This window comes from Aquila chrysaetos, chromosome 8 (genome assembly GCF_900496995.4).
Source record: "Aquila chrysaetos chrysaetos chromosome 8, bAquChr1.4, whole genome shotgun sequence".
Classification (NCBI taxonomy): domain Eukaryota; kingdom Metazoa; phylum Chordata; class Aves; order Accipitriformes; family Accipitridae; genus Aquila; species Aquila chrysaetos.
The window spans coordinates 6,865,356-6,891,887 of record NC_044011.1 but is presented as its reverse complement, the minus strand read 5'-3'; the positions used below and the strand labels follow the sequence as shown (position 1 = coordinate 6,891,887).

Sequence of the window (26,532 nt, the reverse complement as noted above, 5' to 3'; positions counted from 1 at the left end):
AGGAATGTGCCTCATCTGGGCTCTTAGAGTTGGTGTCTGAGGGTCATTTGGTGCCTTAGAAAGTCTTTATGCTGTTTTAAGTAAGAGGAGAAAGTAGGCAAAATGATTGTTCTTTGTTAGGTAGAGGCACTGTACCTATGGAAGTGGCTACTAAAGAGTAAAGGAGCTGTTGCAGGTTGATCAGATCCTTCATGATAATCAATTTCTGCATCATTAGCACTATCTGGACCTTGACAGCAAGAGACAGACTCAGTCCCTGAGACTCTGCAGCTTCAAGAGCCCACTCCTCCCTTTTCTAACACAGGAGAGGCAAGCTGAATCTATGCCCATCAGGATGGGAAATGGAGGTTCCCATGAAGACAAAGGCTGGGAGCTTGTGACATCTGGCACCAAGAGGAAGGCTCTTGCTTCACCTGAAAATTTGCTACTACAGAACAGATTCAGTGCTGTCATAGCAAATCAGGAGCTGGGAGCTTTGTCATACGAGGTGTCTGAGCCCATTGACCATGAGCAGGAGCACCAGAAAAAGTGGTGAGTGTTAGTAATGGAAGGCTCCCTGCTGCAAGGAACAGAAGCCTCCTCTGACAGCTGGACCTGTGACCTAGGGAGGTTTACTCCTTGCCATGGACTTGGATTGGGGACGTTGTTAAAAGACTTGCAAAACTTATGACACCTACAGACTATTACCCCCTGCTGGTCTTCCATGTGGGTATTAATGATACTGCCAGAGGAGTCCTGGAAAGTAGCAAGCAGGCTCTGGGGGTGATGGTCAAGGGCACATGGGCCCAAGTGGGTTTCGATTTGATCCTGCTGGTGAGTGGAAGGGTGGTGAGGAGGAGTGGCTGGATCCTGCTGGTCAACAGTTGGTTGCACAGCTGGCATTGGCAAAAGGGACTTGGTTTCTATGACCATGGGACCCTTTTTGAGGATTGAGGACTGTTTGGAAGAGATGGGATCCACCTGACTAAATGAGACAAAAGCATCATTGCCAACAGGCTGGACAACCTGATAAGAAGAGCTTTAAACTAGGAACAACAGTGGAGGAAGAGTATGATTAATAATCAAGTGAGAAAGTGGTGGGAAGGGTTGGTACAAAACATATGAGGACTGATATGAACAGGACAGACTTCATAATTTAAAAAAAAGGGGTGCACGTCAAGTGTGTGTACATAAATAAGGAAGTATCTATGGGCAAAAAGAAAGCCCTCATACAGTTTCTGGGAAATTAGCATGGCTGGGTGCCCCTTTAAAGTGCCTGTGCACAAATACATGCAGTATGGGGAACAAACAAGAGAAATTAGAGCTCTGCTAGTAGTTGCAGAGCTATGATCTCATTGACAACATAGAGGCATGGTGGGATAACTCACATGACCCAAGAACTGAAATGCATGGTGAAGTGCAGGTTAGCATACATTGCCTGGGTTCCTCACCAACATGGCTCAGTTTTTCCTCTGCAGCCTGGTTGCAGAGCTATGGGATCATGGACGTCCAGTGGGGTAGCTTACAGAAGTACTGTAGTGGATGAAGCCAGGCTGATCAGAAAAGACAGGCTGGGAAGGCAAGGAGGGGGCATTGCCCTTTCTGTGAGGGAGCAGCTGGAATACATGCTTTGGGATGTGCGATGAGCCAGCTGATAGCATATGAGTCAGGATTAGAGGACAGATCAGCATGGGTGACACTGTGGTGGGTGGCTACTACAGATCACCTGATCAGGAAAAAGCAGACAAAGTCTTCTTCAGACAATTGGAAGAAGCCTCACGTTCACTGGCCCTGGTCCTCATGGGGTACTTGAACCATGTCAAATGTCTGTTGGCAGGACAGCACAGCAGGGCACAAGCAATCAAGCAGTTTTCTGGAGTGTACTGATGAAAAATCCCTGACACAAATGGCTGATAAGCTGGACCTCCTACTGGCAAATGAGGAAGAACTGGTGGTGGATGTGAAGGTGAGGAGCAGCCTTGACTGCCGTGATCGTGCAGTGTTTGAGCTCAGGATCCAGAGAGAAAGGAGCAATGCAAAAAGCAGGACTGGAGCCCTAGACTTCAGGAGAGCAGAATTTGGGCTCTTCAGGGATCTGCTTGGAAGAATCCCATGGGTCATGGTCCTACACAGAGGAGGAGTCTAGGAGAGCTGCTTGATTTTCAGACATCACCTCCTTCAAGGTCAAGAATGGTTCATCCTGGCAAAGCAGTAAGTCAAGCAAAGGTGGCAGAAGGCCAACATGATGAACAAGAGGCTCCTGAATAAACTCATAAATGGTGAATACAAAGGAACCACATGTGATTCAAAGTCCTTGTTCTGATGTCTAGTAGCTGGGACATTACTAGTGGGAAGTATCCTTTCTAGTCTCCTGTTCGTGTTCTTCATGCATCTGCTTCTGGTCACTGTTAGATATGAAGTTAAAAGGATCTTTGTTCTTACCAAAAAAGTGGGAACAAATCCTACCTCCTCTGTGCTTTGAGACAAAGAGAACATAATGTTAAGCTTAAATGGAAACATCTAAATACAGTAGGTTAATCCTGATTTGCTCAACTTGAGCCAACAATCAGAAGTCTAAAATGATGTGCTTGCAAGATCCAAGATCTGATGGTGAATGTTGAGGAAACTGGTCTTGCATAGAAAGGTCTTTTGGCTGTCTGAGTCATTCCGGGAATCAAATTTGTGTATGTGCATAGAGTTGTCTGAGGAAAAAGAGACTATGCATGGCACCATGTTTCTACCTTCAAGAGAAGTCAGTGAGTGAGACAATTTTTGTGTAGTGGTTCAGTCTTTTTCAGTCACTGTGGTACGTAGACCCACAGTGGTAGACAGTTCTACAAAAACATTTGCTTTTTTCAGTGCCAGGTGATGTCTCCTGTTTCATGTCCTTTGAAGAGCTGGATTTTGTTTTCCTCTTCCTCTACAGTGTTCCACTTCTGAACAATCTAATACTGTTCCAGAGAGGTTGCTGTACACTAAAAATAACATTATCAGCATTGCTTTTTTTGGTAGATAGGGTTGTATTAATCTCTCACTAAAATATTGCCCATACTTGTCAAAAAGAAATATTGTTCCTTTTGAGTTGTTAGAGCTGTTCTCACTTAAAAGACCCGATTACTGGTTTGTCTTTTGACCAACATCAAGAGAGTTAGGGTGAAATATTTTTAAAAATATCTGGGGACCAGCTGCCCCAGTCTTACTAATTTTGATTTAGTTTCATTCTACATTTCCTAACTGTTTCTGGACCTTCAAGTATTTATGTTCTCAAAGCCTATTTTCATGCCAAATAAAAAAAAAAATCAGTCCATGTTTATGAATTGTTCAAAAGTTATTTTGGTTTAGCTGATGGTGGCTTAATGGACTCTGTTTGCCTTGATGTGCTAAAGTTGCTTATTTACTCTGGTATTTGATTTTTAATATTCCTCGTTTGAGTGCCGTTTTTATAAGCATGTTGGGAGTTTCTTCCTGATTACATGCACCATTTTTTTCTCAGTTTCTGTGATCTTGTGAACTAGATTATTTGACCACTGAGTTGACTATGCTTTGGACTTTTGATTTATTTATATGTGCCTTTAGCTGAGTTTGAAGGTGGGGAACATATAGTTACGGTTGACTGAAGTTGCCTTTTAATTTGATTTTTATCTTACTTTAATGATTTTGATTAATGGTTCCCTGGAGTTATGGAGCAGTTTCTGAATCCTCAAACTCAGTTCTAGAACACAAAAGGAAACAGCATTATTTCATCCTGTTCACAAATCTGTGTGGTTCCATGCTGTATTACTCAGTATGTTTATTTGCATTATTGATGTTATCAAGTACAAAGGTGTATTTCTCATTTTTAATCACTGTTTGTAGTACCAGTGCTGCTATATTTTCCATTGTTAACATGGGCATGTTCATTTGCTGTTCCTTTTATTGTTTCAAATTGTTTTCTCCTCCTTATTGCCTCACTCCTCCAGGAAAGTTGTCGAGTTGTCTGATGTGAAACTTTCAATCTCTTGAACTGTTGGCAGGACAAAGAGAACAATCTCTAAATACCTCCTGTGACAGGCCTGGGTACATACAGGTGTCTCTCCCACACCCTCCACTTGCTGCCAAATCTTCCCAGAGCAGTGAGACCGCACCCTGCTTGTCACTGAGTTAGATGCAGTTAAACAGTCTTTTTCCATTTGGGTGGCCACAGAAACACACCTGTCTTCACAGCCTCCCACAAGCCACATGCTTGGATTTGTTCTGTTTTAAAAGTTGAGTTCTGCCTTTGTTTTTTTCTCTGTCCTGGTGCATCCTCCTCCAAAAAATTGCAGGAGGCGCTCCAATACTGCCAGAGATCTGTTAGAGAGAATGTTTAGGCTGTGTTCCACAAGACTGAAGACCTCTCCTCGAGTTCTGCTTCAGAGGAAATCAGAAGAGATGGAGCCCTGCTTTCCTCCAGAAAAGTGTCCTAGGCAGATGAAGACACATTTTGGAGGGGAACTAGCCGGTGTTTTGTGCATGCATGGTTGTTTGAATTCCTTCTGCCCTTGCTGAAAGGTCTACCCTGCTTCTTTCCAGAAGACACTATCCTGGCCCTTCCAGCATAATTATTCTTGATCCCCTCCCAAAATCTCCATTTGTATTTTAACACAATTTCCTTTTTTTGGGAACAGCTCACTCTGAGACTAGCTCCCAGCATGTCCACCTGATTTCATCACACATTTGGAAGAGGCTGTGTCCATGGCTTTTATTGGCAAGGAGAGCTGGATCTGGGATACATCTGTCAAGATGGTGACTTTTCTCTTAAAGGATGCGGTGGGCATTATATTCTTCTGTGGACAGAACCATCCCGTTCAACCATTCTTCCAAGACAGAAATGTTACTGGTCATGGATTCCCTGGAGACACTATAGGTGATCTTAGGAAACTAGATATTTAAGACCAAACAGTAAGTCACAACCTTCACTATGGAGAGGACAGCTAAAAGCAGTGATTTAAAAAGAGATCTATAATATCTGCTTGGGGAAGTCCCTGAGCTGCTGACACCTACAAGACAGGAGGGTGGTAACAGAAGAAATAAAGTAGCATTTGCTTTGTATTTATAGTCTTTGCAAGACATCTGACATTGGCCTGACAGGCAGTCTGCTGTGTTGAATGGCTCTTAGATTAATCCACTGCAGCAATTCTTCCATAGAACCAAATATGGTAATCAGGGCAAAGTTTGGGGATAACTGAACTCCGACATATCTGTATCTCCTGTATAGGACGCCTAGGGCAATGTGTGCATGTACATAAGCATATGGATGCATTTCCATATGGAGACATATGCAAATGCACTTGCATGAAAACTACACTTCCAAATAAAGAGATGAATGGTCAGTCCTCAGAATAAGAAAATGTGTGTTTATTCACATGAAGCCAAAGCTAGGAGTGCAGAGAAGAAATTTTTCAACATATCCTGGGAAGAATCAGCTTAGCAGCGCAGTTCCCCTCTGTGCAGTGCCACTCTCTTCTCAGATACCATTGATTGACTTTTATTATGTGCTGCTGCAACATTACTCTGAGACTCCCTGAACAATATGAGATATCCAAATGCAATTGAGTTCTGCCTTTCCATGTTAAAATTTTAGTTCCTTCAATGCTCATTGTGCTTATTCCAAAATAAAAAAACACTCTTTCTCTATCTCTTTCTGCCTGTGGGAGAGACTGAGAGGGAAGGAAGAAGGTATCAGCATGTTCGCGGGTTTTGTGTGTGCTTGAGAAAGAGTCTGCTGCTGCTGCTGCAGCGCTATTGTGCTGCTTTCCAGGAAAGTCAGACCAGACTAGTCTTGAGAAGTCTAGGAGGAGCCTTGACTTGCAGGCAGCCACAAAAGACCTGGCTGAATTTAACCAGCCTCCTTCCAGTTCTGCCCTGGCCCTGTCTGTGTTTCAAGCACTGTGGCCTTTTCCAGCTCTCTGGTGCTGCAGAAATAGGTGGCTGTATCTGCAACTGGTGGCGAGAGCACTTCCAGTGACAGCTGGTTCCTGGAGGGATTTGAAGAGATGGTGACTCAGGTCTGGAAGGATGAAGCAATGTGCTGCAGTCCTGTGAAAGGATACTGCAACACTATACGCTGCCAGGAGTCTGCCGGATCCAGTCCCAAGCGTACTTGCTGTTGGTGATGGGTACACCAGAGATGTGGCATGTAAGCGTGAGAGACTCTGAGACCTTCCCTACTGTGGGGTCTGTGGCCTCTGTCTGCACCTGAGAAAGGGCACCTACAACCCCAGGAGACACAGGTGAACAGGCAGGAATAGCTCAAGTAATTGCTTAATCTACTCTACCACTTCCCTGGGCTTCTGCTTGTGATCTCTAGGATTCATCAGCTGCAAACACAGATGCTCACAATCTCTTGCTCCTGTTACAGTCTCAGATTTGGGAGACAAGCATGCAAAAAGAAACCAACAACTCAGAACTTGACCATGGGAAAAGGAAGACAGACTGGCTGGAAAGTAGCTTTGCTTTCCAATGCAGAGTTATAGACCCCTCCTCTGTCCAGGGCCATAACCCATGGGATTCTTCCAAGCAGATCCCTGATGAGCCCAAATTCTGCTCTCCTGAAGTCCAGGGCTTCTCTCCCACCGGCATACATTTGGCATGGTTCAAGTACCCCATGAGGACCAGGGCCAGTGAACGTGAGGCTTCTTCCAATTGTCTGAAGAAGACTTCGTCTACTTTTTCCTGACCAGGTGATCTGTAGTAGCCACCCACCACAGTGTCACCCATGCTGATCTGCCCTCTAATCCTGACCCTTACACTATCAGCTGGCTCACCGTACATCTCAAAGCAGAGCTCCATGAATTCCAGCTGTTCTCTCACAGAAAGGGCAATTCCCCTTCCTCACCTTCCCAGCCTGTGTTTCCTAAACAGCCTGGCTCCATCCACTACAGTACTTCTGTAAGCCACACCACCATATCTCTGTGATCCCATAGCTCTGCAACCAGGCCACAGAGGAAAAACTGAGCCATGTTGGAGAGGAACCCAGGCAATGTACACTAACCTGCACTTCACCATACAGCCTCTGAAGTTCCCAGAATAGAATCACAGAATCATAGAACAGCCCTGGTTGGAAGGGATGTCAAAAGATCATCTGGTCTTTTGTAGGAAAGAACTTACCTTGCACCCTGTCTATTTGCATCTTGAAAACCTCCAGTGATGGGGATTCTACCACACCTCTGGGGAGGTTGTTCCAGTGAATGATTGTTCTCACTGTAAAAAGTTTCTTTCTTATATCAAGATGAACCTCTCCCAGTGCAAATTGGACCTGTTGCCCCTTGTCTTCTCCATGTGGCTCCTTGTGAACAAAGAGCCTCTGTCCTCTTTATAGCCACTCTTTAAGTACTGGAAAACTGTCATGAGGTTTCCCCTAAGTCTTTTCTTCTCCAGGGAGAAAAGACTTAAATCCTTCAGTCTCTCTTCATAGGACAGGTTCTCTAGCCCTTTGATCGTCTTTGTGGCCCTTCTTTGGACCCTCTCCAGTCTGTCTGTGTCTGACAAATTGTGGGGACCAGAACTGGACACAGTACTCCAAGTGCAGCCTGAAAAGCACTGAGTAGAGTGGGATGATCATATCTCTGTCTCTGGTAGTAATGCCTCTGCAGATGCAGCCCAGGATCTGACTTGCCTTTGCTGCTGTAGCAGTGCACTGCTGGCTCAGTTTCAGCTTGTTGTCCACCAGGACCCCCAGGTGCCCTTCAGCAAGGCTGCTCCCCAGCCACACAGCTCTGAGCCTGTACTGGGCTCTTTAGTTATTTCGTCCCAGGTGCAGGACTTTGCATTTGTCTTTGTTAAGCTTCATACTTTTCTTGCTAGGCCACTCTTCCAGCTTGTCCAGGGCACTCTGTACAATGGCTCTCCCTTCTGATGTGTCCGCCTCATCACCCAGTCTTGTGTCATCAGGAAACTTGGTGAGGGTGCTTTCAAGCCGACCATCCAGATAATTTATGAAGATATGAAACAGCATGAGGCCCAGTATCAATCTTAGGGAACCCCACTTGAGACAGGCTGCCAGCCTGACTAAAACTATTGATTACCACATGCCGAGTGCAGCCTGTTAGCCAATTTCCTACCCGTCTCACAGGGCATCCATCCATCTTGCCAGTTTGTCCAGCAGAAGGATGTGGGAAAGTGTTGAACACTTTGCTGAAGTCCAGGTAAACAACATCCACTGCTTCCATCCTCATGTTGACAGAAAATGATATTTTGTTGTAGAAGGTGATCAGGTTAGTCTGGCGTGATGTGCCTTGGCCTTCCTGACCCCATCCCTACACAACCGGGCAACATCCCTACACTCTTCCCAGGAGACCTGTCCCTGCTTCCACTGCTTTGCATTTCCTTCTTGCCCTTTAGTTTGACCAGCAGGTCTTGACTCAGCCATGCTGGTCTCTTGCCTTCTGTCCGAGGTTCAGCTGGGATAGAGTTAATTTTCACAGGAACCTGGGAGGGGGCACAGCTAGGACAGCTGACCTGAACTAGTCAAAGAGCTATTCCATACCATGTGACATCATGCTCAGTATATAAATGGGGAGCGGGCGGGGAGGGAGCTCTTGGCTTTCGGTGCGGGAAGTGGCGGAGCGTCGGATTCCGGGTGGTGAGCAGTTGCACTGTGCATCACTCGTTTTGTATATTCTTTTATTAGTACTGTTGTTGTTGTTGTAACTTCTCTTTTTGTGTTGTCCCAGTAAATTGTCTTTATCTCAACCCATGAGGTTCCGTTTTTTTTCTTTTCTCCTTTCTGATTCTCCTCCCCATCCCACTGGAGGGGGGTGGGGACGAGTGAGGAAGCGGCTGTGTGGTCCTTTGTTACCAGCTAAGCTCAAACCACAACAGTCCTTTTTGGCACCCAACATGGGGCCTGAAGGGTTGAGATAACGACAGATCTGGCCAGAGCGTGTTAAAACAAATTTGTTATACGCATTTCTTATATTAGTTAAATAGTCGCTAGTCACAATGTTGGTTCATTTGTTCACATGGTGGCGTTGTGTAAGTTCTTATATGCACTATGTATTCCTTGCGGTTACGTTTATCACCTCTGGGAGAGGGATCAGGATTATCATTTTGCTATACTGGGTAATGTTGACTTATGAAATGATTACATCACTGGTCATGAGGTTAAGCTGGTATCTCTATGCGGCAGTGATATCATTTCCATACTTTGGGTGCCTTCTATCGGAAGTTATTGGTAATTGCACCCAATCCATGGGAAAGTCAGGGGGGAATACTTCCCCCCGTTCGTTCATCTCACTTTTCTCCTTCCAGCTAATTACAACAGCTTTTGAGAATTTTGAATATCCTTGGGATGTGCAAGCCAGCATGCTGTTAGCGCTATGTCTCTTGAATATGTTTCAGGTCTTGTTTAGGGGTACAAAAAAGTTTTTTAAGAATACCACGCAGAGACCTGCTCCAAGGCTGGATATTCATGGGTGGCACGGCATGTGGGAGGATATGGGCAGGTATCTAGAGAAATTCTCACCTCCAGTGGCTTGGAACTTCACTCCTGAACAACTACAGAACCCTCATGAAGTGGTAGAATATTTGAAAGGAAAATGCTGTGGCTATTCCCGAGACGCACAACTTACCGCACTGTGCTGGGCCCTGGCCAGTATCTACCAAACACTGCTTGATATTATGCAGCACCCTCAGGGGTAAGAAAGGGAAAACATAGTGACAGGCACCATGGCTACCCCAAGCCCAGCGACAGGCACCGCAGCTGAACCAGAGAACCAACTGTGCCAGTATCAGTCGCCCCTATACAAAATAAAAAACACACAAAGAAATCAGATCGCTTAGTGAGGGATGAAGGTGAACCAGGGTCATCACGAGAACAGGAGGAAGAGACAGAACCTGAAATAATCACCCGATCTCTATCCCTGAGTTGCGCGACATGCAAAAAAGATTTTGGCCGCCACCCAGGTGAGCACATTGTTACCTGGCTGCTCCGATGCTGGGATAATGGGGCCAGTAGTTTGGAATTAGAGGGTAGGGAAGCCAAGCAGCTGGGATCCCTGTCTAGGGAAGGGGGCATTGACAAGGTGATTGGGACAAAAACACAAGTCCTCAGCCTCTGGAGACAACTTCTGTCAGGTGTGAAGGAAAGATACCCCTTCAAGGATGATGTTACATGTCAGCAAGGCAAGTAGACCACTGTGGAGAGAAGTATCCAGTACCTGAGGGAATTAGCTATGCTGGAGGTGATTTATAACAATCCAGAAAATGAGCAGTCACCCACAGATCCAGATGAAGTCCAATGCACACAACCCATGTGGCAGAAGTTTCTATGAAGTGCACCACCAACCTATGCCAACTCATTGACAGTAATGTCCTGGAAAGAAAGCTATGGACAAACAGTGGACAAACTGGCTGTCCAACTCCAACAATACAAAGGATGTGTCTCTTCCTCCCTACGGGCCTGCATCTCAGCTGTAGAGGAATTGTCCTGGGAGTTCCAGCAATTCAAAGTGGATATGTCCTCCCCACCTGTACAGGCCCGCATCGCAGCTATTAGGAGTAGGCGTTCCTCTGCCCAAGAGAGAGGAGATAGAAAGTACACACAATGGGCTAATCTGTGGTTTTACCTGCGTGACCATGGAGAGGACATGAGGAAGTGGGATGGAGAACCTACCTCAGTCCTAGATGCACAGGTACGTGAGTTGTGAGAAAAAACAATCAGAAAAGAGGATTCTTCTTGGAAAAATGCCACTCCAGTTTCCCCGTGAGCAGTCCCCCAGACAGAGTAGAAGGGCTGATCTCACTTCTGATCCTCTTGAAGGGACTGCTGATTCATGTTGGCAAAAAGTGAGTAACAGATACTCTAACCAGGATTAGAGGGGCCCGTCCTCCAGCCAGGTGGAGGAAAGGGACAACCAGGTCTACTGCATGGTGTGGATTCGATGGCCTGGCACATCAGACCCACAGGAATATAAGGCTCTAGTAGACACTGGTGCACAATGTACCCTAATGCCATCAAGTTATAAAGGGGCCGAACCCATCTGTATCTCTGGTGTGACAGGGGGATCGCAAGAGATAACCGTATTGGAAGCTGAAGTGAGTCTAACTGGGAATGAGTGGCATAAACACCCCATTGTGACTGGCCCAGAAGCCCCGTGCATCCTTGGCGTAGACTATCTTGGGGGGGTATTTCAAGGAACTGAATGGGTACCATTGGGCCTTTGGTATAGCTGCCTTGGAGACGGAGGAAATTGAACAGCTGTCCACCTTGCCTGGCCTCTCTGAGGACCCTTCGGTTGTGGGGTTGCTGAGGGTTGAAGAACAACAGGTGGCAATTGCTACAACAACAGTGCACCAGCAGCAATATCGCACCAACCAAGACTCCCTGATGCCCATCCATAAGCTGATTTGCCGATTGGAGAGCCAAGGAGTGATCAGCAAGACTCGCTCACCCTTAATACTCCCATATGGCCCGTGTGGAAATCTAATGGGGAGTGGAGACTAACAGTAGGGCTGAATGAAGTCACGCCACCGCTGAGTGCTGCTGTGCCAGATATGTTATAACTTCAATACAAACTGGACTCAAAGGCAGCCAAGCGGTATGCCACAATTGACATTGCTAATGTGTTTTTCTCAATCCATTTGGCAGTGGAGTGCAGGCCACAGTTTACTTTCACTTGGAGGGGAATCCAGTACACCTGGAATTGACTGCCCCAGGGGTGGAAACACAGCCCCACCATTTCCCATGGACTGATCCAGGCTGCACTGGAAAAAGGTGAAGCTCCAGAACACCTGCAATACATTGATGACATCAGTGTATGGGGCAACATGGCAGAAGAAGTCTTTGAGAAGGGGAAGAAAATAATCCAAATCCTTTTGAAGGCTGGTTTTGCCATAAAACAAAGTAAGGTCAAGGGACCTTGTCGCGTCCCAAAGTTGGAGCGACTCAGGTTCGTGGATTTCCTTTCTCAGAATTAAGGTGAAACGACACAAGGGGAGTTCAAACAACAATCAACATTTATTCAATCTAGCTAACTTTGTCCAAGTACACATGAACTTATCAATATGAACCTTGCAACGTCGTTAATCCGCTGTTTGAAAAGAGAAGGGAGGTATAGAAAAAGAAATGGAAAGAGGAACATGAAATGTATCAGAAGGAGAGCCCTCCCGTTGAGTCACAAGGTTCAGAGCAGACCCCCTTGCTTTCTGGTCTCCTTCTCAAAGAGGAGCCCAGGGGCGGCTAGATCCACTCCTAGGCTCAGACTTGGTCAATGGTTTATGTTTAAAAGGATGAAGTGTAGGGACTGTGGAAAAGAGAGAAGGAAAAGAGGGAGAGAGCGAAAGAAAGAAAGAAAGAAAGAGAGAAGAAAAGGGTTTCAGCAGTCCTGGGTCCAGCATTGGTCCAGCCAGCGTAGAGATCCAGTTCTGGAGGGCGTGCACTGAGAACTTGTTCTCCATTCTTTTATAGTGTGTTAGTCGATGGTCTCAACATGCACAGTCCCATTCCCGGGGTTCTCTGGAATCGGTCGGTGAGCTTTGGCAGGGGCTTCATTGCGGAGTTGCCTTTCTTTTTCTGCTGGCATGACCGCTTAAGATAGAAGCACAGTCCCATCTTCCGTGGGGCCTCCTCCTCCAGGCACATATGCTGTGCTCCTTCTCCTGGTCACTTAAGATAAGGAATTGGGGCTTTGGAGAAGGGTGGTCCCACCCTTTGTGGGGCCCTCTTCTTCGGCCACATTGTCCTGTTCACAGAACTCCAGCATTTTTACAGAGGCAGTTTTCTCCACCAAAGTCCTTTAACGAATGTTTGAGACATTGACTATAATTTGTCAGACCGTCACAGACCTGCATGAGAGATCCAGTTTTTAGGAATAAAATGGCAAGACGGGCATCACCAGATAGATCCCCATGGATGTGATCAACAAAATAGCAGCTATGTCTCCACCAACTAATAAAAAGGAAACAGAGGCCTTCTTAGGTGTTGTGGGCTTTTGGAGAATGCATATTCCAAATTACAGTCTAATTGTAAGCTCTTTCTATCAAGTTACCCAGAAGAAGAACAAGTTTAAATGGGGCCCTGAACAACAACAAGCCTTTGAACAAATTAAGAGGGAGATTGTTCATGCAGTAGCCCTTGGACCAGTCCAGGCAGGACAAGATGTTAAAAATGTGCTCTACGCTGCAGCTGGAGAGAATGGCCCTACCTGGAGCCTCTGGCAGAAAGCACCTGGGGAGACCCGAGGCCGACCCCTGGGGTTTTGGAGTCGGGGATATCGAGGATCCGAGGCCCACCATACTCCAACTGAAAAAGGGATATTGGCAGCATATGAAGGAGTTCGAGCTGCCTCAGAAGTGGTTGGTACTGAAACACAGCTCCTCTTAGCACCCCGACTGCCGGTGCTGGGCTAGTATATCAGGCTGTATATCAGGCCAGCAGACAGATGCTTCAGTGCCTCTGAGCAGAGTCACCCACTGCCAGCACTCAGCACTTCCTTTGGTAGCTTTTAGTATGTGCTGCTGGTGCCATTTCTCCCCGTGAATCTGGGTCACTGGTTTTCTCCTCTGCCATGGGTGTCTGTTGCTGGCTGGTATGTTGGAGGAAGGGGAGTAAAGTGATATCCTGTTCCCATGGGTCACCAGAGACCATGGCGCCTCTTTCTCCAAGGTGCTGTCTGTTTGCTGTTGACTCCATCACCCTCTCACACGGCCAGTTTCTTGACATGTTGCTCCAAGGCCACCTGGCAAGTGACTGCTGCAGTGTGGAAGAAAAAGCCATGATCATTCTAATGAGCAAAGGACAGAACAATGCTGACAGGGCATTGTGATGGCACTGGACCAGCAGGAGGACTAAATCGTTATCCTTGAACCCAGCTGACAAAGATGGGCTGAGGAATAGAGCTGGTACCAGGAATCAGGGCTCATGAGGAGGGAGACACCACGTGCCCCTCCCTCCTTTTCCCTGTCAGACAAGGAAATTTTTTCCCATTAGAAGCAAGAAGGTTTTGCACCTGGGGGACAAATACCTTTGTCTTTGCCAAGCTGGGATGGTGAGGAAGCCACCCTCCTGTCCCTGAAACTGCTCTGAATGACCACAGGAGGGACAAGGACCTCTCACAGGCAAGTGGGCCTTGGGCCCTATGCTGCCATCCTAAAACCTCTCACAGGCAAGATGGGCTGCAGTGCCCCATGAGCAGTGTGTCCACTCCAGGTGTAAAGCATTAGGCCCCAAGCTGTGGGAGGAGCAGGTAGGTGCCCTGCTTATCCCCACACTGCAGAGGAGACAGGCTGGACAGAGGTGCCTAACTCATGGCTAGAAGAGGAGGAGGCCTCTTCCCACTGTGCTCTGCAGGGATGTTTGACGGCATCGAGAGGCAGAGGCAGGTCAGGCTGCAAGCGATCAGCACGGCTCCACAGAGCCCTGCAGAGCACAGGGGCAAGCTCAGTTCAGAGGGCATCACCCCTTCCTTCCACTTACCTAGGATAAAGAATAACCCCAGGCACATGGCAGTCCACATGGCCAGGCCCACTCTGTCTCACCTCTCTCCAGCTTCTCTCTGCCTGCAGAACAGCTCTGCCCACGTTTGCCCTGTCTGTGCCTCTGTCACTACGGTCAGTCCTAGTCGCTCCTAGTCGCACCTTTGGTCTATGACAACAGTGAAGGCGAGAGGTGGAGCTGGAGGAGCAGAAGAAGTTGAAGCTGTTGGTGCGCTCCCAGGTGTCTCCCACCATGCAGGGTGCAATAACAGAGCCCTCGTTTGGCAGGAAAACCTCTGGTGGGCAAAAGGTGACATGTTGCTGTAGGGCCACCCTGACCTTCCTCTGAGGAAGGACTGCAGGGTGCTGCGGGGACTTAGGAGCTGGCCCTAACAGTGGTAAGTTGTTCTCCCATTGGCCCCACATCCCTTGGTGCTGCTGAGCTGCTGCTCCTGGATGGGACCCTCTGAGACCAGCTACGCTTGGACAGGGCACCCCTAGGCAAACTTGCTCCCCACTCTGCTCCCTCTGCTCTGGCCCAGCAGCCTACTCCTAAACACACTCCCTCATGATAATACTTATCCACCTGCTTCTTCCTGGTCATGGGCCTCAGAGACAGCCCAAGCAGCAAAGGTCGTACAGGGGTCTGCGCAGGTGAGATCTGGGTTGTCCTTGGTGCTGAAGATCTGGGGCAGATGTGTAGGCTCAAGCCCCGCAGCTTATCCCCCAAAACTCCTGTGCACAGGACCCAGCAGGCACCAGGCTGTTGGGGCTCCTCAGCAGAGCAGGTATACTCCCTTCTCTGTGCTTATCCTACCCAGCAGGAACCTGCTTCCCCTTGGCCCTTTGCAGCCATGGGAGGGGACACCTACTGAGCCCTGATAAAGTTTCACTGTCTTGACTGGTACTACCATTTTGGGGAGCACTGCCCACTCCACAGACTGTCTGAATCCTTCCCCTCCTTTCTCTTTTCATGGGTGCTCCAACATGGCCCCTTTGGGAGGGGATCCAGGACAGGTGAGGGAAGGGGAGGTGCAGAGGGTAGAGGAGCCCACTGAAACTGGAGCCTTGAGGCTGGAAAGAGAAGCAAGGGAGATGCAAGGCCAAGGTGGTGTACAGTGCCCTGGGCCACTTGGGGCTGCCCCAGCATAATAGGACATGCTGGGTTTCCTACAGTCCCCAAAATCATGGAGGGCTGGAGTTTAGTTCTGCTATAGGGCACCCTCCATATCCTCCTTGTTGGAGTCCTGCCAAAAAATTCCATTTCCCCTCAGTGTACACACAAGAAGGTATATGGACATGGAGCCAATATATCATGTTCACGGGAAAAGACGCTCTGCAGCTCAGCTCCTGCTGTTCCAATACTCCGAGGATGCCTGAACATTGCTGTCAGACACGGGAAAACTTCCAGCAGCCCCCACAGAAGCCACCCCTGTAACCTCCCACTACCAAAACCTTGCCACGCAAACCCAATACAGTCCAAGCCAAATTACCACTGCTTCTAAAGCATCCAATCATGCTAGTATTGTTGATCAATTTGTACCTGGGTATTCATTTCAGCCGTAACATTTTTTAATACATTAGCTACTGTGTGAGCAGTCTGAACAGATTTTGCAAGCGCCATGGTAGCAACGGCGGCAGTAGCTGCAATAATGATAGCTGATATTATAAAGGCAATTAGCCATCCTATAAATCGTTTTGGGTGACTAATTGTCTGCTTTAAAAGCCTTGATAATTGACTTAATCCTTATTCCCTTTCCCACAATTTGGTCATATTTACAGGGATCCACAATTCAGCACGACGTCACATTGGCATGATTACTATAAGACTTAGTTCAGATATATTCTTATGAGTAAGGTTAATTCAGATTAGTTTCAAAAGCATGGTTACGTAAAGTGATATCTACAAATTGAGCTGCTACAAAAACATAAGGATGTGAAGTACATATTATCACTGAATCTTTGTGATTCTGTGTCAGGTTCAAACTTATACAAGGAATGGTTTTTTATATAGTCACCATGGCTTAGGTGCAACACCTTCAGTGGGCCCAATAAAAATGCTGCACCCGAGCCACAGTGACCCCGCAAAGAAAAAAGGTCAGAATTCTTACAATACTGTTGCTGGCCACTATTGCCAGGTATGCTAAAAAAGGTATTCTTTGGAGTAGGATACATGTTGCATCATCTCGCTAGGTTGGTGTTGCATTCTCTTCAAATGTCCCTATGTGATAGCTTTTTCATTCTCAATGCACTGCTTCCTCCTCATTCGTCTCTCCTCCTTCAAATTCAGAGTCTTCATCTGCAGGATTGGGTTGTCCGAGTGGTTTCGCCAGCTCATGATATGGCTTCACGTGTTTAGCTGGAATCCACTTGGTTCTTGTGGGAAGAAGAACACAAGCATACCCTCGACCCTAAGTGATTAGTTCCACAGGTCCGTTCCAACCAGGTCCACTAAAAGGATCTTTATACAGTACTTTAGGTCTGTGTGAAATAGAATTAGGAGTTCTAAAATGTCAATCTATCGCTGTGCTGGCCATTAAGTCTGGCGAGCGATTTAAAAAATTCAAAGTAAACACAGCATTATCTAGCTGTTCTTGTGGTGGCATATTTTGATCTATAAGTACCCCTGATGACAAGTTGTCCATAATTTGTTCCACTGACAAATCATTGTATTCTAATTGCCATACAGAATACTGAGCAGAAGTCAACACCGTTTTCATAAGCAATTTCCAGTCCAGAGGAGTCATAGTATAAGTGCCTCCAATTGTTTCCATGAGTCCCATTGTAAATGAATTGTGTAACACATTTTCATGAATTGATTTCCGTAATTCTTTTATCATTTCATAAGGTAAACTGTCATGCTGTGGTGGATTATGAGGTTTGTATATAACAGGAAAAGTAAACATGGTATCACCTTGCCGTAGAGCTTTTTCTCGACAGCGTTGCATCAAGCTATGTGTATTTTTTCCCAAATCATTAAATGAATTGTCACATTTAGCATCAAAGTCTGTTAAAGGCAGAGCTGAAGGCACTACGGTTTTTTCTCCACGCCGCTGTAAAGCAGGAGCCACAGGATTAGACAAAGGCACAGAGTTAGAGGGATTAGCAGGAGAAGGAGATACAGGCAGTGCAGCAAAGCCAGGTTCCGTTTTAAGTTCTGCAAACCCTGGAGAGGGAGTACCAGGCAATAGGGGTGGGTGGGTAGGGGACGGCCGCGGCGGGGTGGGCTCGGCGGCCACGGCGAAGCGGGTGCGAAAGCGGCGGGAGGCAGCGGCGGGGCGGCGGAGACCTGTATGCGGTGGTGAGGGTCGGCGACCCCGCGGAGCCCGTGCTGCCCACCCGCTGCCTGCCTGTCTGCCTGCCGGCGGGCTGTGTGCATTAACAGTGTTAGTGCAGGCGGTGGTGGAGGTAGTGAGGGATAGAAATCCGGCTCTTTTTCAGAGTCCACCCTGCCTGATGCAAAAGAATTATTATTGGAATCAGAATCCTACTCATTAGCGGCCTGCTTAGAAACTATCTCCTCAAAAGCAGTATCAGGTTGTATTGATATGATTTTCTCTGCCGGCTGTAAATGCATCAGTGCAGTATAAATAAATTTCCATGTCATAATTAAATTTTCTGGTACACCAAATGCCAAAGTTTTTCACGTTTGTAAACGCTCTCCAACTGTTTCCCAAACATTGCTATCAAAAGTTCCCTCTGTGGGAAACCAGTTACAATTATCCTTTACCCATATTAAAAGCGAAGCAATTTGTCCCTCTGTTATTTTATACCCAGAGGCCCATAAAATCTGCTGCAAAGCGTTGAAGTAGAGCTAATGCTCCTGAGAAACTGATCGCCCCATGCTACTCACCCGTTCCACAGGGGTTCCTGTTACCTATTTTCTCGGAGTCGTGGCCATTTCTTCAGAACTCTCCCTGTTAGATTGCGTGGTCTCCGCAGTGAAGGGGATTCACCTCTTTTCTTCTTCTCTTGATCACATTGTTTTCTTCTCTTAATCGCGCCGGCTTCTTCTCTCCATCACATCATCATCTTCTCTTCCTCACGTCGTCTTCTTCTCTTGAACATGTCGGGCTCACCATCTGCGGTGACTGAATAAAGCGCTCAAGCTCTCTATGCAAGATTCCCTTTATTTCACTAAAAGATCAAACTTATATATGTTTCAACAAACATCTAGAAAAAACTAACAGCATACAACCAATACTACTAACACAGGAGGGCATATCTGGCACAGCTGGGATGTTTGCCAGTCCTCAGAACAGTTAAAGATAAAAACAATCCATACACATACTCATGACTGTCTTCAGCCACATCCTCCCAGGCCTACAGAAGGCCATCCTCCAACCTGACCTTGTAAAATTAGTTCTTCCAAGGCTTGGCAAACATGCAGCACAACAAATTCTAATGGCCACTCTTGAAAACAAAATGCCAGGTGTTCCGACCTGCTCCGACAGGCATTGCCTATGGGACAACAAGGAGGGGGAGGAGGTGCTCCAGACACCAGAGCAGACATTCCCCTGCAGCCCATGGAAGACACCACAGTGGGACAGTTGTTTCCCTGCAGCCTGCGCAGGATCACACGGCAGAGTACATGAGTGTGCCCTGACAGGAACTGGGGCTGTGGAGAGCTGATGCTGGAGCATGTTTATCCTGAAGGACTGCAGCCCTCCAAAAGGACCCATCCTGGAGCCATTTGTGAAGGACTGTAAACCGTGGAAGGAAGGAAGGGGCAGTAGAGATGAAGTGTTATGCTTTCACCTCAAACCCCATCACCCTTGGGCCACTTGGGCAGAGGAGGTAGAGGACTGGGGAATGAAGGTACGAAGCTGAGCAAGGGAGGAAAGTGGGAAGTGTAGGGGAAGGTGTTTCCAGGTTTTTTGTTGCTCACAATCCTACTATATTTTAATTTCCCATAAGTTAAAATTCCTGCAGTGTGCAGGAAAGGCCAGGAACTCCTGGGGTGCAGAGTGATGGAACCTCACTGCCTGGGAACTGCCCTGAGGCCCCCACCCCAAGCAGCCCCTTGCCCCAGAGCTCTGACATTGTGGGCCGGGCCCCAGCAGGTTTGTGTTAAAGCTCAGCTGGATTTCCTGTCCCCGTGCAACAGCGCAGAAGTAGCGGGCAGAGTCCCGGGGCTGCAGGTCGCGCAGGGACAGATATAACTCAGACCAGGAACTGTCCCACATTAGAGTAGCTCGACCATTAACAGACTGCCCGAATTCAACGACTGTGGAATCAGAGCTCTTGTAGGACACCCACTCGAGACTGCCGCCGGCTGCCTGACGGTACCACCAAACTGTGGAATTCCCGAATTTGAAGCCGAATCCGCGGCAGGAGAGGCGCACGGTCTCCCCGGGCGCTCGCAGCCCTCCGCCGTCCTCCAGCAGCCTCAGCTGCGCCCACAGCCCTGCGGACGGAGAGCGCAGGCAGCCGGGCAGGGCGCGCCCACGGCCCGAGGACGTTCACCCGCCGCCCCGGCACAGCCCCAGCCGGCCCGGGGCTGAGCCGCGCCTGCTCCCTACACTTGCGCCCCGACCCGCTGCCCGAAAGCCTCCCTCGCCCTCTCCCCCGCCCTCCCTCGCCCTCTCCCCCGGCCGCCCACGCCACCCGCTCCCCGCTTCCCCGCCAAGGAAGGCCAGCGCCCGGCGACAGCGCGCCCGGCGCCGGAGCAGCCGCGGCCCCGGGCAGCCCCAGCCCCGGGCCCAGCCCCGGGCTCGCCGCCCGCCCCGCCCGGCTCTCACCTGCCGGCCCCGCGGCCAAGGACAAGGCCAGGAGCCACGGCCCCAGCCCGGGCGCCAACGTGCCCTGCCGCGCCGGGGGCCGGCCGGGGCTGAAGGGCCCGCCGGGAGCCGCACAGGAGCCGAGCGGAGCCGCGCTCGGGCCCGGGCTCGGGCCGGCTTCTGCGCGCCCCGCCGGCTCGGCCCCTCGCCGGGGCAGCGCCGACGCCTCTGCCCGCCCCCAACAGACCCGCCCCGGCCCGGCCCTCGGCTCCCGGCGCGGCTCCGGCGCTGTCCCGCCTCGCAGGACGCTCCCCGTGCCCCGCACCCCCAGCCCGCCCTGGCCGCGCTCCCATCCCCCGCCCGCGGGGACCGAGACACGCGGAGGGCTGTGCTGCCATCCAGAGGGACCTCGACAGCCTGGAGAAGTGGGCTGGCAGGAACCCCTCCGCTTCAACACGGCCAAGAGCGAAGTCCTGCACCCGGGGAGGAGCAACCCCGTGCACCAGGGCCGGCTGGGGGCTGCTCACATGGAAACCACATTCGCAGAGAAGGACCCAGGCGTTCTGCTGGACGACAACTTGAGCAGAAATTTGCCCTTGCGGCAAAGAAGGCTCGCGGTGTCCGGGGCTGCATTAGCCAAAGCATTGCCAGCAGGTCAGGGAGGTGATCCTTCCCCTCTACTCAGCACTGGTGAGGTCATGCCTGGAGTGCTACCTTCACTTCTTGGCTCCCCACTGCAGGAGAGACTTGGGCATACGGGAGAGAGGCCAGTGGAGGGCCACGAAGGTGATAATGGCACTGGAGCAGCTCTTACCTGAGGAAAAGCTGAGGGAGCTGGGACTGCTTACCCTGGAGAAGAGAAGGCTCGGGGGGGATCTCATCAATATATGAAACGTATGAAGGGATGCTGTAGGGAAGGCAGGGCCAAGCTCTTTCCAGTGGTGCTCAGTGACAGGACAAGAGGCAATGTGCACAAACTTTCTGTGGTTTTGTAGGTGGTATGTGCCAGGGCAAAGGGGAAAACGGAAACTCGGACTTTGCTTCTCTCCTGAGGACTTCCAGAAACAGCTGTTTTACAGGAGTTCAAAGCTGGAAGGCAAGAGAGAAAAATGCAAGTGATACAAAAGTAATATGGGCAGGTAAAAAAGTAGCCCCCAGAGGAGGCAGGAGAGCTAGTCAGCATGGTTATGGTTTCTGTACAACTGGCGTCTGCTGCGTGTAAGGTGTGTGGTCTTCTGTTAGAGCTTACTGTGTGTTGTTCTTCTGTAAAGGTGCAGAGACAGCTACATACGCATGTGATGAGTTTGGACAACCACGTACACAAACCCAGAGCCCGGCATCGGAAGGACGGGGAATAACATGCATCGCCATTTGGGTGGTTGAGTGGCTGCTTCCTGGGGCCTGAGAGGCCTACTGCGGGCCACAGCTTGTTGCTGGAGGCAGGGTTCCTGGACAGAATGGAGGGCAGGGGAGGGCATTTCATCACACCCAAAGGCCACTGCTGGAGGAGTGCAGGGGGTACAGGTGTTGAAGCGCATGAGGTCAGGGGCAAAGACTAGAGGTGTTCCCCCAGTCAGAAACCCAATAGTGCAGGAGTACTCCCACAGCCTTTCCAGCCCCCAAAGCTGTCTCTTAAAAGCTCTGGCTGCCCATCAGGACTCATGCCGTCCTCTCAGGCTCCCCAGAAAGGGCATAAGAAAAGTGGAGCAGAAGAAGCACCAGTTTTGCTCCTAGGATGGCAGAAGAGTTGAGGCTCTAATGGACCTCTGCAAAAGGTCTAGTTGAACCCTCCTGCTCGAAGCAGGGTCAAACGGTGTTGAGCAGCTGTACTGAGTGCAGCTGGGAAAGAGTTAATTTTCTTCCTAGCAGCCTGTATAGGCAGCTGCAATTTTATGTGACCAAAACCATGTTGATAACACACCAATGTTTTAGCTTTTGCTGAACAGTGCTTACGGAGCATCACTGCCTCCTCTGTTTCTAATGTTCCCCCCCGAGCTGTACAGTTGACCACAACTGGCCAAAAGGATATTCTATACTGCATGACATCATGTGAAGCAATAACAGCTGGGGGAAAGAAGGAGGAAAGGGGGTTATTTGGAGATACGACATTTGCCTCTCCCAAGTAACCGTTACGGGTGATGAAGGCCTGCTTTCCTGGCAATGGCTAAACATCTGCCTGCCAATGGGAAGTAGAGAATGAGCTTATTATTTTGCATGATTTGTGTGTGCAGCTTATTAATAATAAGCTTTGCTTATTAAACTCTCGTTATCTCAACACACAAATTTTCTCACTTTTACCCTTCCGATTCTGTCTCCTGTCCCGCTGTGGAGGGAGTAAGTGAGCAGTTGCTTGGGGCTTAGCTGCCGTCTTGGGTCAAGCCACCATGGTGGGCTGCCCACAGCGTTGTCCAGTTCAGTTTTGAGTGTCTCTGAGAGTGGAGACTACCTGTTCCAGCAGTGACATTGACAGTAAAAACCCAGTTCTCTCAGGCTCCCCTTGTGTGTCAGATGCTCTCTTCCTCATCTTCATGGACCTTCATTGCATTTGCTCTGCTATGTCCATGTCTTTCCTCTGCTGGGCAGCCCAGGAGTGGACACAGCAGTCCACAGTCTCACCAGTGCTGAATTCAAGACCACCCATCCCAACGAGCAAGGAGTCAGGTAAAAATGCCAGGAGGCCTGCGTGGATAAACAAGGCGAGGAAAAATGCAGGCCCCCTGCTGAAAGGGGTGGGTGACCTGGTGGCAGGTACTGAGTGCCTTATGCACCTCAATCTTTAACTAGCAAGCCCGGCCTTCAGGACTCCCAGGTCCCAGAGTCCGGGGGGAAAGCCTGGAGAAAAGGAGATGTACCCTTGCACTGCTCGTGTCACTGAGCACTTATCTACTCCATCATAAACAGCTTTGTCTACAATGTTGCTAAGAGAGACAGTGCTGAAAGTGTACCTGACTTCACAATACACAACATCTACTCCGTCCTCAACCACCAAGACCACTGCCTTATTGTAGAAGGCTTGAAATTTGCTTGAGCATGTTTTCCACTTCACAAACCCATGCTGACTGTTCCCAATCACCTTTTTGTCCTTCATGTGTTTGGGAATGGTTTCCAGAACTATTTGCTCCATCACCTTTGAAGGAACTTAGATGTGGCTGATAGGCCTGGAGGTCCTCAGATCCTCCCTCTTGACAATGGGGCTGTCCTTTGCTTGCTTGCTTGCTTGCTTTTGTTCTTTCTTTCAGTCCATAGAAACCCCTCCCAAACACCGTGACATGTCAAAGATTATTGAGAGTGGCCTCACAGTGACATCAGCCATCTCCCTCAGCACTTGTGGGTGCACCCTATCAGTTCCTATAACAGCTGTGTCCCTCCAGGTTCGGCAACTCTGCCTTGGCATTATCCTCCTCCGCTGACATAAGTCTTCCTGGCTCTGGGCACTCTGAGTGGGGTCAGAGACCTGGGATTCCTGAAAGCCAGTATTGCCTGCACAGAATGAGTCAAAGAAGATGCCTCCCGGATCACCTTTCCTTGACATTCTGCTTTGCCAGGAGGAACCATTCTGAGCTTGAAGGTAGTGATGTCTGAAAATCAAGCAGCTCTCCTAGACTCCTCCTCTGTGTGGGACCATGACCCATGGGATTCTTCCAAGCAGATCCCTGAAGAGCCCAAATTCTGCTCTCCTGAAGGCCAGGGCTCCGGTCCTGCTTTTTGCACTGCTCCTTCCCCTCTGGATCCTGAGCTCAAACACTGCATGATCATGGCAGTCAAGGCTGTCCCTCACCTTCACACCCACCACCAGTTCTTCCTCCAAGGAAGTTCTCATCAGTGCACTCCAGAAAACTGCTCAACTGCTTCTGCTGTCCCACCAGCCAACAGTTGGCATGGTTCACATGCCCCATGACGACCCAGGCCAGTGAACATGAGGCTTCCTCCAGTTGTCTGAAGACGACCTTGCCTACTTCTTCTTCCTGATCAGGTGATCTGTAGTAGACACCCACCACAATGTTGATCTGCTCTCTAATCCTGACCCATAGGCTATCAGCTGGCTCATCGTATGTCCCAAAGCAGAGCTCCATGAATTCCAGCTGCCCTCCCACAGAAAGGGCAATTCCCCTTCCTCGCCTTCCCAGCCTGTCTCTCCTAAACAGCCTGGCTCCATCCACTACAGTACTTCTGTAAGCCACACCACCATATCTCTGTGATCCCATAGCTCTGCAACCAAGCCACGGAGGAAAAACTGGGCCATGCTGAACAGGAGCCCAGGCAAGGTGCACCAACCTCCACTCCACCATACAGCCTCTGAGGTTCCCAGAATAGATCCTCCTGCATCATAAAAGGTCTCAGCCCTTCAACCATACTTCCCTTCACTGCCTTGGTCTGCAAGCACACCAAAGGTCAGTCTCCTGCACCTGCCACTGCGTGACACCAACCTCCAGTTTGCGGCTGCTAGAAAGAAATGCTGAGAAGTCTGTGTCCTCTACCAGCTGGGTTTTGGTCCACTGCTGCAGAGATGCTCCAGGGTGAGGCTGACATCACAGGAATACACTGCTCCATCCCCTGGCTTTGCTGCCTCGATTGGCAGTGTGAATCTGTTCTGGGACCTCTCCACCGAACCTCTAAACCAATCCTGGAAACCTTCTCCATAGGCATAATTGCCCTGGCAAATCCAGCCCAGAGTACCACGTGGCCCCTGCCAGTACCAGAACACGTAGTGGCTGCTCATACTCTCTCCACTCCTGCTGCACTGGAAGGTGACTCCATCTCCCTCTCGCATGGCCAGTTCCCTGATGTGTTGCTCCAAGGCCACCTGGCCAGGGACTGCTGCAGAGAGCGAGAACAAGCCATGATCACTCCAAGAATTAGCAAAGGTCAGGGCAATGCTGGCGGACCATTGCGATGGCACTGGACCAGCAGGAGGACTAACTCATTATCCTTGAACCCAGCTGACAAAGATGGGCTGAGGAATAGAGCTGGTACCAGGAATCAGGGCTCATGAGGAGGGAGACACCACATTCCTCTCCTTCATTTTCCCTGTCAGACAAGGAAATTTTTCTGATTTTTCCCATTAGAAGCAAGAAGGTCTTGCACCTGGGGGACAAATACCTTTGTCTTTGCCAAGCTGGGATGGCGAGGAAGCCACCCTCCTGTCCCTGAAACTGCTCTGAATGACCACAGGAGGGACAAGGACCTCTCACAGGCAAGTGGGCCTTGGGCCCTATGCTGCCATCCTAAAACCTCGTCTCTGCAAGATGGGCTGCAGTGCCCCATGAGCAGTGTGTCCACTCCAGGTGTAAAGCATTAGGCCCCAAGCTGTGGGAGGAGCAGGTAGGTGCCCTGCTTGTCCCCACACTGCAGAGGAGACAGGCTGGACAGAGGTGCCTAACTCATGGCTAGAAGAGGAGGAGGCCTCTTCCCACTGTGCTCTGCAGGGATGTTTGACGGCATCGAGAGGCAGAGGCAGGTCAGGCTGCAAGCGATCAGCACGGCTCCACAGAGCCCTGCAGAGCACAGGGGCAAGCTCAGTTCAGAGGGCATCACCCCTTCCTTCCACTTACCTAGGATAAAGAATAACCCCAGGCACATGGCAGTCCACATGGCCAGGCCCGCCCTGTCTCACCTCTCTCCAGCTTCTCTCTGCCTGCAGAACAGCTCTGCCCACGTTTGCCCTGTCTGTGCCTCTGTCACTACGGTCAGTCCTAGTCGCTCCTAGTCGCACCTTTGGTCTATGATAACAGTGAAGGTGAGAGGTGGGGCTGGAGGAGCAGAAGAAGTTGAAGCTGCTGGTGCACTCCCAGGTGTCTCTCACCCTGCAGCGTGCAATAACAGAGCCCTCGTTTGGCAGGAAAAACCTCTGGTGGGTAAAAGGTGACATGTTGGTTTTGAGCCACCCCTGATCTTCCTCTTCAAAAAGGATTGGAGAGTGCTGCCGGGACTTAGGAGCTGGCCCTGTGGGTTGGCAGGTTGTCTTCCCTGGGGCCCCCTGTCCCTTGGTGCTGCTGAGATGCTGCTCCTGGATGGGAGCCCCCTGAGCCCAACTCCGCTTGGACAGGGCACCCCTAGGCAGATATGCTCCCCCTCTGCTCCCTCAGCTCTGGCCCAGCACCCTACTCTGGCATGTGCTCCCTCCTGCTGACACTTCTCCCGCTGCCTCTTCACATCAAAGCCTTCCCAGACCCTGCCAAGCAGCAAAGGCAGCAAAGGGCAGGTGAGATCTCGGGTGTCCGTGGCACTGAACCTCTGGTTCAGTGTAGGAATGTGTAGGCTCAAGCCCCCCAGCTCATCCCCAAAACTCACGTGCACAGGACTCAGCAGGGACCAGGCTGTTGGGGCTCCTCAGCAGAGCAGGGTCACTCCCTTCTCTGTGCTCACCGTACTCAGCAGGAACTCAGAGCTCCCCTACAAC

At 49.7% G+C, this 26,532-nt stretch overlaps 1 protein-coding gene and 1 long non-coding RNA gene across 2 annotated transcripts in view; both read right to left on the bottom strand.

Moving 5' to 3' along the window:
* Positions 1-26,532, bottom strand: part of LOC115345015 (M1-specific T cell receptor alpha chain-like) — a 290,271-nt gene that overhangs the window by 67,356 nt on the left and 196,383 nt on the right.
* LOC121233495 lies at positions 13,189-19,925 on the bottom strand. The gene is made up of 3 exons (XR_005933067.1): positions 19,672-19,925; positions 14,414-14,611; positions 13,189-13,690 (listed from the first exon to the last, which is right to left on the bottom strand). It is a non-coding gene; the product is annotated as an uncharacterized LOC121233495 (long non-coding RNA).